Source organism: Papio anubis, chromosome 14 (assembly GCF_008728515.1).
Source record: "Papio anubis isolate 15944 chromosome 14, Panubis1.0, whole genome shotgun sequence".
Classification (NCBI taxonomy): Eukaryota; Metazoa; Chordata; class Mammalia; order Primates; family Cercopithecidae; genus Papio; species Papio anubis.
In genome coordinates this window covers 57566231-57579898 of record NC_044989.1, presented here as the reverse complement: position 1 = coordinate 57579898, position 13668 = coordinate 57566231, and the positions used below count along the sequence as shown (strand labels likewise).

General features: G+C 32.5%; 1 long non-coding RNA gene across 2 annotated transcripts in view; it reads right to left on the bottom strand.

Annotated features, from left to right (window-relative positions):
- LOC103876965 overlaps positions 1–4294 on the bottom strand; it is a 128916-nt gene extending 124622 nt beyond the window's left edge. For both annotated transcript variants that reach the window (XR_001894130.3, XR_636440.4), the window contains exons 1-2: positions 2559–4294; positions 1930–1976 (exon numbers count right to left, since the gene is read on the bottom strand). This is a non-coding gene — a long non-coding RNA (uncharacterized LOC103876965). The remainder of the gene's footprint in view (positions 1–1929; positions 1977–2558) is intronic.
- Between the last annotated feature and the right edge of the window lie 9374 nt (positions 4295–13668).

The following is a 13668-nucleotide window of genomic DNA, read 5'->3' as shown; positions in this document are numbered from 1 at the left end:
AATACACGTTATAGATTAGGGATGTCCTAGTCCGAGCAAATCAAAGAGGTGACAGGGTAAGATGCCCTGGTCTGAGGCCAAGAAAATCAAATAGGTGACAAGATAAACCGATTCAGAAATTACTAGTTTAGAAATTAGCAGTGCCTTTCTTCTATTGTGTCATCATCAAAATTATAAAAGTATTTTTTTCTTTAGCACTTTCCAGGAAATAGCAATATTTCTTCCTAACAGAAATTCATACAATATATTATTTCATATCCTATTAAGGCAGAGCAGTGATGCAACTGACAATCTAATGGCTTTACAAATAATTAAATTACAGATTTAATTTGCATTTCCCTAACTAAAAGATAAATTGAAGATCTTCTTTCATGTACCTTTTTCTGATGTCTTTTTATATAATTTGCCCATTTTATTCTAATAAATTTTATCAAATCAGTAAATTTTTATTGATACATAATGTTTCACATAAGTTATAAATATTTCATCAGTCTCTCAATTTTCTGTTTATTGTTTGCAGCATCTGTCATACACACTTCGCAGTTTGATAATACAATATGTCTATCATTTACTTCATAGATTTTGGGTTTTCTACTTCACTAAAGAAGTTATATTCTAATTTTTAATTATTAATTTTAGGATTCCAACTTTCTATTATGAGATAAGCAGCCAACCAATGGTTCCAAAATCTCTAATTAAATAAAACAGTATTTTATAAGTTGAAATTCCATATGAGTTCTCATAGAAAAACTGTGGATTGTCTATTTTGTTCTCCTGGCATTTGTTAGTTTCTGAGCCAAGAATTGATTATATCAGTCCTATTTTAAGTTTTTAATATCTTCCAAGACTAGGTGTCCATTATTCCTAAATTTTATCATTTTTAATTTATACTCTTTTCACATATACATTTTCAAATTATATTACATTGTTAAACATATATATTTGTTTGGATTCCAACTGGAAATGCATTAATTTATGTATTAATTTAGAGATTAATAATATTGTGATGATTTTGAACCTACTGTTGTAGGAATATATTACTCTGTTTAAGTTATTATTTCCTCTCATAAAGTTGTATATATATTTTAACATTTATGTCTTTTGGATTTTCTTGTTTATCTTATACTTAGTGCTTTTATTGTTATTGTAAACAAAAAATATTTCCATCTTTTTGACTAACTGGTTATTTTTAGTAGAGGCAGAAAGAGAGAGAAAGAATAAAAGACATAGAGAGAGACAGAGAGAGAAGGGAACCGTAAGTTTCTAGTTTTTGAATATCTTGTTTCTACCAGACATTAATATTTCTGGTTAATTTTTCTTCTGCTAACTTGTATAGAATTGCATAATTATATAATAACAATTTCTGTTGAGAGGTAACTGTTTAGTTTTATTTTTATAATGGAGCAATTTAAAGCTTTTATAATAATTTTATTATATTTACATATTATGTTAGAACCTCAAACTGTTAGTTAATTATGCTAGTAAGTATTTTTATCATGTTTCTAATTTAATTGGTTTGACATTAGCAATTTTTGTTTATGATGCTATTTGTTGTTGGTTTGGGTTGTATATAATACTTTCATATGGGAAGCGAAATGAATGAGGAAATCTTTCCTTTATGTTAGCAGAAAGTTCAGGAATGGTTAGAACAAATATATTTGCAAATTTCTATTACTCACTTTGAACTTGAAAAGTTGAATGTGAAGAGTTTAATGTACGTGAATGAGTAATACAGATTTACAAATATACTTGAAAGTTCAGGAAACAAGAGGAGGAAAAACAAGATTAATGAATATGTGAAGTAGGTGTCTCCACTGATATTGAATGTTGTACAGGAAGACGATAGTTTTATTTTATTAAAATAATGAGTATTCAAACAGAAGGAGTGAAATAACAAAGAAACTTTTAGAAACAACAACAGAGACTCACAGTTGCAACTCCACTAGGTGAAGAGCTTGGAAGTTATTGCTTTCGTCCTTAAAACAAGAAAAAAGCAACTTACAAAAGTGAAAATCTATGACCTTTCTGAAACCCATCAAAAAAATAAGGCTTTAGAACAAATTGACCATCATGATATCTGACAAGACAGGTTAATTGAAAGAATTAGAGTCGAGATTTTCTTGCCTAGAGCAGAAATCACTTTAATCATAAAGCAGTAGAAATATTTAAATGGTAGTTTAATTGAATTTCTGGGAACTGACAGTGGACTAGGCCAATAAAACTTTCCAAATTCAAGTGAAAAGAGAGAGAGAAAAAAAACAGAGATTACAATATCAAGTAATTTAATAATTTGGGGAAAATTTCAAAGTGCATAACATACACATGATTAAAATACCAAGGAAAGAGATAACAAAGCACAAGAAATATTTGAAGTAATAATGGCCAAGGGCTTTCCAAAATCAATCATATACAAAAAACAGATGTAAGAAGTTCAGAAAACATCAAGCAAGTTTAAAAAAAAAAAAAAAAAAAGCTAGCCATATCATATTATTTAAACACCCAAAACAAAAAACAATGAGGACATCTTCTATAATGCCAGAGAAGAAAAAATGTCTTACCTATTGTTGTGAGTTAAATGTGTCTCCCAAAAAAAGGGTATTCCAGTCTTAACTCCTGGTACCCATTAAAGTGACCTTATTTGGAACTAGGATCTTTGTGGAGATAATCAGGTTAAGATGAGGTCATAATGGATTAGGGTGAGACCTAGTCAAATGACTGATGTCCTTGTCAAGAGGGAAATTTGGGCATAGGCACAAAGAGGAAAGTACATCATACGAAGTCACTTATAGTAATTTGCTACAGCAGTCCTAGGAAACTAATACACATCAAAGAATAAGGATAGAAGTTACAGCAGGCTTGTCACAAATCATGCAAGCAAGAAGAGAGTGAAATAAAATACTTAAAGTGTTGGAAAAAGAAGTCCACCAACCTAGAATGAATGTCTAGTTAAATTATGACTGAAAAGTGATGGAGAAATAAAGACCTAACTCAGACAAACAAAAACTAGGGGGAATTTATCATTGAAGTCATTCTTTACAAGAAATGTTAAAAGAAGTTTTCTTCAAAGAGAAGAAAAATAATATAAATTGGAAACTCTGATGTCCATAAAGCAAGAGTGCTGGAGAATAAATAAATGTAAAATAAAAATTTTGATTTTCTTCTTTGTAATAATTCTAAAAGTTAGCTGTTTAAAGTAATAATAAAAACAAAATTACTATTACAAAAGTGAAATGAATTATAGCAATGACAGACGAGATGGGATGAAAGATTCAGGAAATCATGTAAGATACCTGTGGTACACCTGAGACAGTATAGTGGTATTTGCAGGATGGCCTTAAATTAGTTATAAGTATATGTTAGAAATGCTAAGATTACCACTAATTCTTTTTATAAGAAATACACTTTTAATGTTAACAAAGGAGATACAATGAAACATAATATTATGCTCAAAATCAAAGAAGGAAGATCAAAGGAAGAGGAAGGTAAGGCCAATGAACAAATGCAACAAGTAGAACATTTATTAAAACATGGTAGATATTAATCTAAATACACTAACAATTATTTAAATATTAATCATCTAGTCACAGCAATTAGGCAAGAGAAGGAAATAAAGGACATCCAAATTGGAAAAGAGGAAGTCTGGCTATCTCTGTTTGCTGATGATATGATCTCATACCTAGAAAATGCTAAATACTCCTTCAAAAGACTCCTAGATGTGATAAATAAATTCCATAAATTCACAGATTACAAAATCAATATACACAAGTTAATAGCACTGCTATACAACAATTCCAGCTGAGAATAAAATAAAGAATGTAATCTCCTTTACAAGAGCTACAAAAAAATACTTAGGAATACACTTAACCAAGGAAGTGAAATATATCTACAATGAGAACTACAAAACACTGCTGAAAGAAATCAGAGATAACACAAACAAATGGAAATACATTTCATGTTCATTGATTGGAAGAACAATATCATGAAATCCACCATACCACCCAAAGCAATCTACAGATTCCATGCATTTTCTATCAACCAACAATATTTTTCACAGAATTGGAAAAAACTATTGCAAAATTCATATGAAACCAAAAATGTCCAGAGTAACCAAACCAATCCTAAGCAAAAAGAATCTGGAGGCAACACATTACCCAACCTCAAGTTATATTGTAAAGCTATAGTCATTAAAATAGCATGTATTGGTATAAAAGTAGATACATAGACCAATGAAACAGAATAGAGAACCCAGAAATAAAGCCAAATTCTTACAACCAACTGATTTTTGACAAAGCATACAATTAATAAAAAATTAGAGAAAAGACTCCCTATTCATAAATGGTGCTAGGAAAATTGGATAGCCACATGTTGAAGAATAAAACTGGATTGCTATGTCTCACCATATACAAAAATTAACTCAAGATTGATAAAAGATTTCAATATAAGATCTGAAACTATAACATTTCTAGAAAAAAACCTAGGAAAATCTATTCTGGACGTTGGCCTAGGCAAAGAATTTATGACAAAGATCACAAAAGCAAATGCAACAAAACTAAAAACAGTAAGTGGGACTTAATTAAACTAAAAGAATTTTTCACAGCAAAAGAAATAATCATCAGAGTAAACTGACAACCTACAGAAAGAGAGAAAATATTTGCCAATGATGCATCCAATGATGAACTAATATCTAGGATCTACAAGTAACTCAAACAAATAGGCAAGATAAAAACAAATGATCCCATTAAAAAGTGGGCAAATGCCACGAATAGCCTTTTTTAAAAGAAGATATACAAATGGCAAAAAAAAAAAAGAAAAAAATCTCAACATTACTATCATCAGGGATATGCAAATTAAAACCAAAATGATATCCCCACTTACCTCAGCTAGAATGGCCATTGTTAAAATGTCAAAAAAAAAAAAAAAAAAAAAAAAGATGGCACAGATATGGTGAAATGACAATGCTTATAAACTGTTGCAGGGATGTAAATTAGTACAAACTCTATGGAAAAAAATGTGGAGATTTCTCAAAGAACTAAAAGATTTACCATTCAATCCAGCAATCCCACTACTGGGTATCTATCCAAAGGAAAATAAATCATTATATCAGAAAGATACCTGCATGTATATGTTTATCACAGCACAATTCACAATTGAAAAGATAAGGAATCAACCTAAGTGTTTATCAGCCCATGAAAAAAAAAAATATATATATATATACACACACACACATACACATACACACATACACACACACACCCACGCGCGCGCGCACACACACACACACCCCATGGAATAATACTCAGCTGTAATAAAGAATGAAATAATGTATTTGTGGGAACTTGGATAGAACTCGAGGCCATTATTCTCAGTGAAGTAAGGAATGGAAAACCAAAAATCACATGTTCTCAGTTATAAGTGGGAGCTAAGCTATGGGTACACAAAGACAGGGTGGTATAGTGGACATTGGAGACTCAGAAAGGAGGAGGGTAGGAAAGGGGTGAAAGATGAGCAACTGGGTACAATATGCACTACTCAGGAGATGGGTGCACTAAAATCCCAGACTTCACCACTATACAATTCATCCATGTGACAAAAAATTAATTGTACCCCTAAAGCTATTGAAACATTAAAAAAAGTCATTGAACTGTACAAAATAAAAATTAAAATAAATATTAAGCATCTGAATACACTAATTAAGTGACAATACTGTCAAAATGGATCACTAAACAGTAATAATCAACTAGATGTTTTCTACAAGAAACAAACTCTCTTTAATTACAAATACTTAGATAAGTTGAAAGGAAGAAGATGGTTAACCATATATCATCCTATCATTAATATAAAAATATCCAGAATAGTTTCACATAAATCAAAATTCAGAAAAAAGGGAAATTATCAAAGATTAAATAAGACTATTATGTGATGATAAAGGACTATTCTCCTAGAAGATACAACAATCCTAAAAATGTAGGTACTTCAACAGATCAACACACATGAGGCAAAAGCTGGTAGATCTGCAGAGAAAAATAGACATATCCAAAATTATAATGGGGGACTTCAACATATCTCTGTCAGTACTTGATATATTAAGCAGCCAAAAAGTTAGTAAAGATATAGCTGAGCTGAACAGTACTATCAATGCACTTTATCTAACTTACATTTATATAATATTCCATTCAACAACAGCTTTTCAAGTTCACTTAGGTCATTCACCAAGATGGACCATATTCTGGGCCATAAAACACACCTAAGCAAATTTAAAAAAATAGAGATCATACACAGTATTTTGCAGCTCACAGTTGAATTAAACTAGAAATTAATGATGAAAAATACCTGAATAATCCTCAAATATTCAGAAACTTTTAGAAAACTCTTTAAAATAACACATGGATAAAAGAAATCTTAAGAGAAATTTTAAAATATTTTGAACTAGATGACAATGAAAGTACAACATAGCAAAATTTGAAGAATATGGTAAAAGCAAATTAAGCCTAAAGCACAAAGAATAAAAGAAATAATAACAGTTAAAGGAGAAATCAATACAACTGTAAACATTAAAACAATAGAAAAAATAAACAAAACCATATCTTGTTCTTTGAAAATAGCACTGATTGTTAAAGCTGTAGGAAGGCTAACCAAGAGAAAAAAAGAAAAGAAAAAAAAACCCCACAAGTTCACAGTATCAGAAGTGAAGCACGGATGGACATTTGGGTTGATTCCAAGTCTTTGCTATTGTGAATAGTGCCGCAATAAACATACGTGTGCATGTGTTTATTGGGTATCTATATAACACATGCAGCATGAATTGTAATCCTTTGGGTATATACCCAGTAATGGGATGGCTGGGACTGGATTAAGAAAATGTGGCACATATACACCATGGAATACTATGCAGCCATAAAAAAGGATGAGTTTGTGTCCTTTGTAGGGACATGGATGCAGCTGGAAACCATCATTATTAGCAAACTATTGCAAGAACAGAAAACCAAACACCGCATGTTCTCACTCATAGGTGGGAACTGAACAATGAGATCACTTGGACTCGGGAAGGGGAACATCACACACCGGGGCCTATCACGGGGAGGGGGGAGGGGGGAGGGGGGAGGGATGGCACTGGGAGTTATACCTGATGTAAATGACGAGTTGATGGGTGCTGACGAGTTGATGGATGCAGCACACCAACATGGCACAAGCATACATATGTAACAAACCTGCACATTATGCACATGTACCCTAGAACTTAAAGTATAATTAAAAAAAAAAAAAAAAAAAAACAGTGAAGCACGGGTCATCAGATTTCATGTACATTAAGAGGATAATAAATATGTATGATATACAACTCTATGCCTGCAAATTTGATAACTTAGATGAAATGGACCTAATTCCTTAAACAAATATCAAAACTCACCTAAGGATAAATTGGTAAGGTATGTAATCCTATATTTACTATATAAGTTGAATTAATAATTCATAACCTACCAGAACAAATTATGCCTGTATAGTTTCACTGATGAATTCTAATAAAGATTTAAGAACAAAATTACATGAATTCTATGCAAGATATTCTAGAAATTAGAAGCAGAAAGAACAATTTCTAACTCTTACCAAGAAGGAAAAATTATCATAATACCAAAACCAGATAAAGACATTAGAAGAAAACAAAAATTACAAACCAGTATCTCTCATAAACACTTAGGTAAATATTCTTATCAAAATATTAGCAAATAAAATCCAACAAAATGGAGAACAATGCATTACAAAAGTGAGATATTATAGCTATATAAGTCTGGATTCAAGGTTCAACATTTGAAAACCAATCAACGAAATTCACCATATCAAGAGACTAAAATAGGAAAATCATATGATCATATACAGACGCAGAAAAGCAATTGACAAACTCCAATACTCATGCATAATAAAACCTTCCAGCAAACTTGAAATAGAGGGAAACTTCCTCAATTTGTTAAATACCATCTACCAAAAGCTTGCAGCTCAAAGAAGAAAGTCTACATGACTTTAAGTTTGGGGATAACATTTTATATATAGCAAAGCCATGATCCACGAAAAATTTAAAAAAAAAATCTAAGTTTATTTTGTTTTGTTTTGTTTTGGTTTTAAGACAGTCTCACTCTATCACCCAGGCTGGAGTGAAGTGACACAATCTCGGCTCACTGCAACCTCCAGCTCCCGGGTTCAAGCAATTCTCCTGCTGCAGCTCCCCAAGTGGCTGGAATTACAGCCACGCACCACCATGCCCGGTCAATTTTTGTATTTTTAGTAGAGGTGGAGTTTTGCCATGTTGGACAGGCTGATCTCAAACTCCTGACCTCAGGTGTTCCACCCGCCTTGGCCTCCCAAAGTGCTGGGATTACAGGCGTGAGGCACCACTTCTGGCAAGATTGGAATTTTATAAAATGAAAAACTTCTGTTCTCTAAAAGACAATGAGAAAACAAGCCACAGACTGGAGGAAAATATTTTCAAAAGATACATCTGGGAAAGAGCTGTTATCCAAAACATACAGAGAATTCTTAAAACTTGACAGTAAGACAACAAACAATCCAATTTAAAAATGGGCAAAAGACCTGAACTCCTCACCAAAGGTACAGATAGCAAGTAACCACATGAAAATATGTTCAACATCATATGTCATTAGGAAATTGCGAATTAAAACAATGCATTATCAATGCACACCTATGAGACTGGTGAAAATCCAAAACACTGACACCAAATGCTGGTGAGTATTTGGAACAACAAAGATTTTCATGTATTGCTTGTGGGAATGCAGGTGGCACAGCCACTTTGAAAGACAGTTTGGCTGTTTCTTACAAAACTAAACATACTCTTATCATATTATCCAGCACTGTACTTCTTGGTATTTACCTAAATGAACTAAAAACATGTACCCACCCAAAAAATAACTGCACACAGATGCTTATAGCAGTTTTATTCATAATTGCCAAAACTTAGAAACAACCAAGATGTTCTTCTGTTAGGTGAAAGGATAAATAAAATGTGGTACATTCAGACAATGGAATATTATTCATGGCTGAAAAATGAGCTATCAACCCATAAAAATATGTGAAGACACTTTAAATGCATACTATTAAGTGAAATAAGTCAATCTAAAAAGGCTACATACTATAGAATTTCAACTATATGATATTCAGGAAAAGGCAAAACTATGAAAATAGTAAAAAGATCAGTGGTTGCCTGGAGTTGGCTTAGGCTGAGGGAATAAATAAGCAGAGTACAGAGGATTTTTAGGGCGGCAAAACCACTGTTCATGATACTTTAATGGTAGATAACATGTCATTATTCATTTGTCAAAATCCAAGGAATGTGCCATATTGAGAGTGAATCCTCAACTACAGACTTTGGGTGATAATGATGTGTCAAGGTAGGTTCATCTAATATAATAAATGTCCCGCTGTGGTGCAGGATATTGAAAGCAGGAGAGGTTGTGCCATGCGGGGACAGGAATTATACAGTAACTCTCTGTACTTTCCACTTATTTCTTCTGTGAATTAAAAGCTTTCTAAAAGATAAAATTTCTTACAATACTTTTAAAATTACTTATCCACCTCATGTGCAAAACTACATTTTGTTCCAAAGAAAATGGGACTAGTATTACCTTGTGTTGTTGATGTACCTGTCAAAGGGAAATCATACAAAAGGATGTGTACATCTCAGTGTTACAGTAACACAGATATTGAGACAAAGCTCCTATCAGAGCACAGAGCAAATGCTCAATATATGGTTATTATTTTGAAACTATTCAAATGTTGGTTCTGATTATTGTCATCTGTATCTTCATTATGCCTTTCTAGTTGTTATTAATAAAAGAGCAAACTAGGTAAAATTTCAATCTAGTGATAAATTGTTTATTATTCTGTTTGGTTGTTTGCAGCCTTCCTATAAGTCATTTCAGGACATGGCTCAAGGATATTTCTTGTTACAGATAACAAGAAAGGTAGCATTCCTGCCCACTCCAGAGTGGCACATGGAACTATACCTTGCATTTGGATGATTATTCTGTCTATCTTCAAATGATCGTTGATGGATTTCCTGCAATCCATCTGGGTATAACCAAGGAAAAGGATACTTTATTGTTTCTGTTAGAGAGATAAAATTTGGCATGGAGAGACAAAGTCCTAGGTTCTATCCAGGCAAGAACATGGGGACACGGGAGGAAGATCACCTGGAGGTCCGGTATCTCCCCCTTTCCCTAGCTGATCCCTGGACAAACTCAGCTGCCGGAAAATCCACAAAGCCCATGGTAGGTGACTTTGACACTTTGTGGGGGGCTCCAAAACCATCACATTAGATACAGGACATATTTTGCTACTTGCCCTGCTTCATAAATCAAAGTTTCATGAATGTATGTGTATTAACATATGTTTATATAAACGTTTATATAAACATTTATGTACATTCATGTACATATATAAACTCACAATATGTGGCAGAATACTGTTATCTTTGACCCTGTATTTATGTGTTGCCCCTCATTTCCATGAACCCCAAACATGCCAGGGTTCACTATGTAATTTGTGGCAGTTCAGTAAAATAATTCTCAAGACCCACGGAGGATGTTTCAGCCGTGTAAGACTACGGCCCAAACTTAGCAGACAAAGTCCCAAGTCCCACAAGCAGCACACACCAAAAGAACAACAGAAAAGACTTCGTCATGATGCCTGAACAAGACTGCATTTATTCACATGAATGATCCCAGAACAGGATGCAGTGAAGGGACACACACACCTCAGTGACAGCCGCTTCCTTCTGGCTGGCGTACCACCAGAAAAGGAAGTCCAAAGCCCAGGCAGGCCACATGCTCAGGGGTCTCCTATCTCCACAACCAGGGCATGCATGTCTGAAATTCTTCTGACCTAATGCCTGCACATTCTTCCCCAAAGTCAGAGAACAATTGACTGGTTTCTTTTGCTACAAAACTCATAAAGAAGAAAGAAACACTTACTAAAAATACAGGTATAAACAATTTTTATTTTCCATATATTTTCTCCTTTTTTAATGTACTTTGTGAAACATTTCAAAAGTGAGATCTTAGCTTTTGGGTTCTATTTGTACTAGCATTTTTCAAACTGTGGGTCATGACTGATTTGTGAATTACAAATCAATTCCATGGGTTATGAGCAGCATTTTTGTAATTAAATAGAATTGAATAATAAAAACCCCTGCAGCTAACATAATATTTAGTGATGATATCTTTATTCCTAATTTTATGAAGGTATTATTTCCCAAGGAAAAGTAGAAAACTTTTTCCCAAGGAAAAGTAGAAAAAATAGAAAACATTTCCCAAGGAAAATGTAAAAACCTGTTAGATGTTTGAGATTCTGGGTAATCTTGGACATATTGACCTTTAGTTGCCCATCAGTGACAGAGATTCCTTCCCCCAATACTTGGCCTACTGATCCCAGCTTAAATACAATATTGGCTAGGAGGTGGGTAAGATGTTTTAGAAAAATAATGTTTAAAAAGTAACACATAAAGCAGTTGGTTTTACTAGTGGATGACATAATTCAATATTGATAGCATAAGATTGCTTTAAATGAAACAAAAACATATAACACATTTGGCAAAACATTTCCATACATTGTTCCAGTTTGATAACAAATAACAAATATTTAAAAAGAAACATGGATATTTGAGTACAGAAATTCCTCTGTATACTTGTATTTTTTGAATTTGTTGGAAGCAGCTTTTCCTTAATGATCCACATGTATTTAATATGGACTTAGGTGTTTAAGTTATATGAACTTTTCCATCAGTAACTAATTAGGTGCAACAAAAAATATAATATTGCATCATAACTACAACCAATAATATGTCATCTGGCTAGAGGTGGCTGGGGCAAAAAAATGTGTGTGTATATATATATTTATGTAAACATATATACATACACACATATATACATGCATATACATATATATGTATATATCTAATAAATATTAGATAACAAGCAAGCAGAGGCATTACAGAGTATCCTGGAAAGCAGATTAACATCATGAAATCTAGTTGTAAACTGTATAAGTATTATAGATTTTAATAAAAACTAGTGAATCCAATTACAAGTTATAAAAATTTTTAATAGGATACAATTAACTCAAAAGTTTTGAAAAAAAAGTTTGCCTTAAAAATTTTATAGTTTCCAAGGCACAGTAATTTTTTTAATGGAGAACAAATAATTGAAGACAAGAGAGATGTGGTTTATAAAATTTTGTAATTTTCTCAAAATAAAAGACCTGGGTGAAAAACTCATGATTAATTCAACATCCATCAAAAATTTAAAAGCCTATTCTATTAAACTGAATTTTATTTAGGCTCTGACTTTTGTTATTCATTAAAATTTTATTGGACCCACTTATATTTTAAAATAAAACCACTGTATCTACAAATAAAATATATTGAATTGCTTTTCATAAATTCAAATTTGTAATAATCACAATTGTCATGGCAGAGGAAAAAGATGAACTCTTGTACACAAAAATTTATAGACATTTAGTGTTGTTTGATTTATAACAAAGGAAACCTGAAGAATAAAAAGCTATTGCTAAATAATATAAATTAAATAGTGGTACAGCTATGCAAAGTGATTATTTTAAAAATCACACAAAATTTGCCTAGATTTCTTATTTAGCTCAGAAAATGCTCACATGTGATATTAAATAAAAGAGGAAAAAAGCTTGCCTAAACCACATATATACATATGTGTATACACACACACATGCACACACAGCAGGAGGAATAAAAAGGGAAAAATAATTTTAAAATGGGGTGTGTGTGTGGGTGTGTGTGTGTAACATGTATGTATTCCAAAATGGAATTATTGTCTCCTCTGAGGCTCTCAGAGCTCTGGATTGCAGGCCGGATGATTCTTCAGGGAAGGAGACCCTCAGTCATGATTATTAGGGGCCAAGGGAGAAGCTGTGTTACAATTCAGGCTCCGTGGCAGCTCTGTGTAGCTGAGGCAGCTAGAGAAGGGGCTGAAGTACTCCCAGCAGCTAGAGTAGCAAGTCTTCCTTTGCAAGGGCATTTGGCCATCGCATGATCTTCTCCACTACACTATGTAATCTGAACCCAGCTAAGTGTATACTTGTTATGCATAATAGATTGATTGAACAATAGAGATGAAATTAAGCCAACACTATTATATCCAAAAGTCCAGTCCATTATTCACTCAGGCTTTAGAAAAACCATTTGTCCACAAGAAAAACACCAATAATATAAGACTTGTTAGAAACCCTCTCCTATAGCAGATACATTACATTATTTATATAGAAAAAAAATATCTAGCAAACTGCATAAAAATCTGTGGAAACCTATTTTAGGTAGATTATTTGATCAGAAAGAAATTTCCCAAAATAAAGGAAAACTTCTCTCCAACTGTAACCTTATTTGCAAATTTATAATAAGGAAAACCTGAAGAATAAAACGCTATTGCTTTTTATTTTTTTGCAATGGAACAACTTATCTTTGTTTACTAAGAAGAGATTCTTGTGATTTTACTGGAAGAATATAAAATTATTGTTTTATTATTTTTAAAGGTGCCACAAATGTATACACGTTTTATAATTTTATATGGAAAAAATCATATTTACCATGTATCAAATTATTGGTCCATTCTTCACTCAATGGTCGTCTAGGTCATT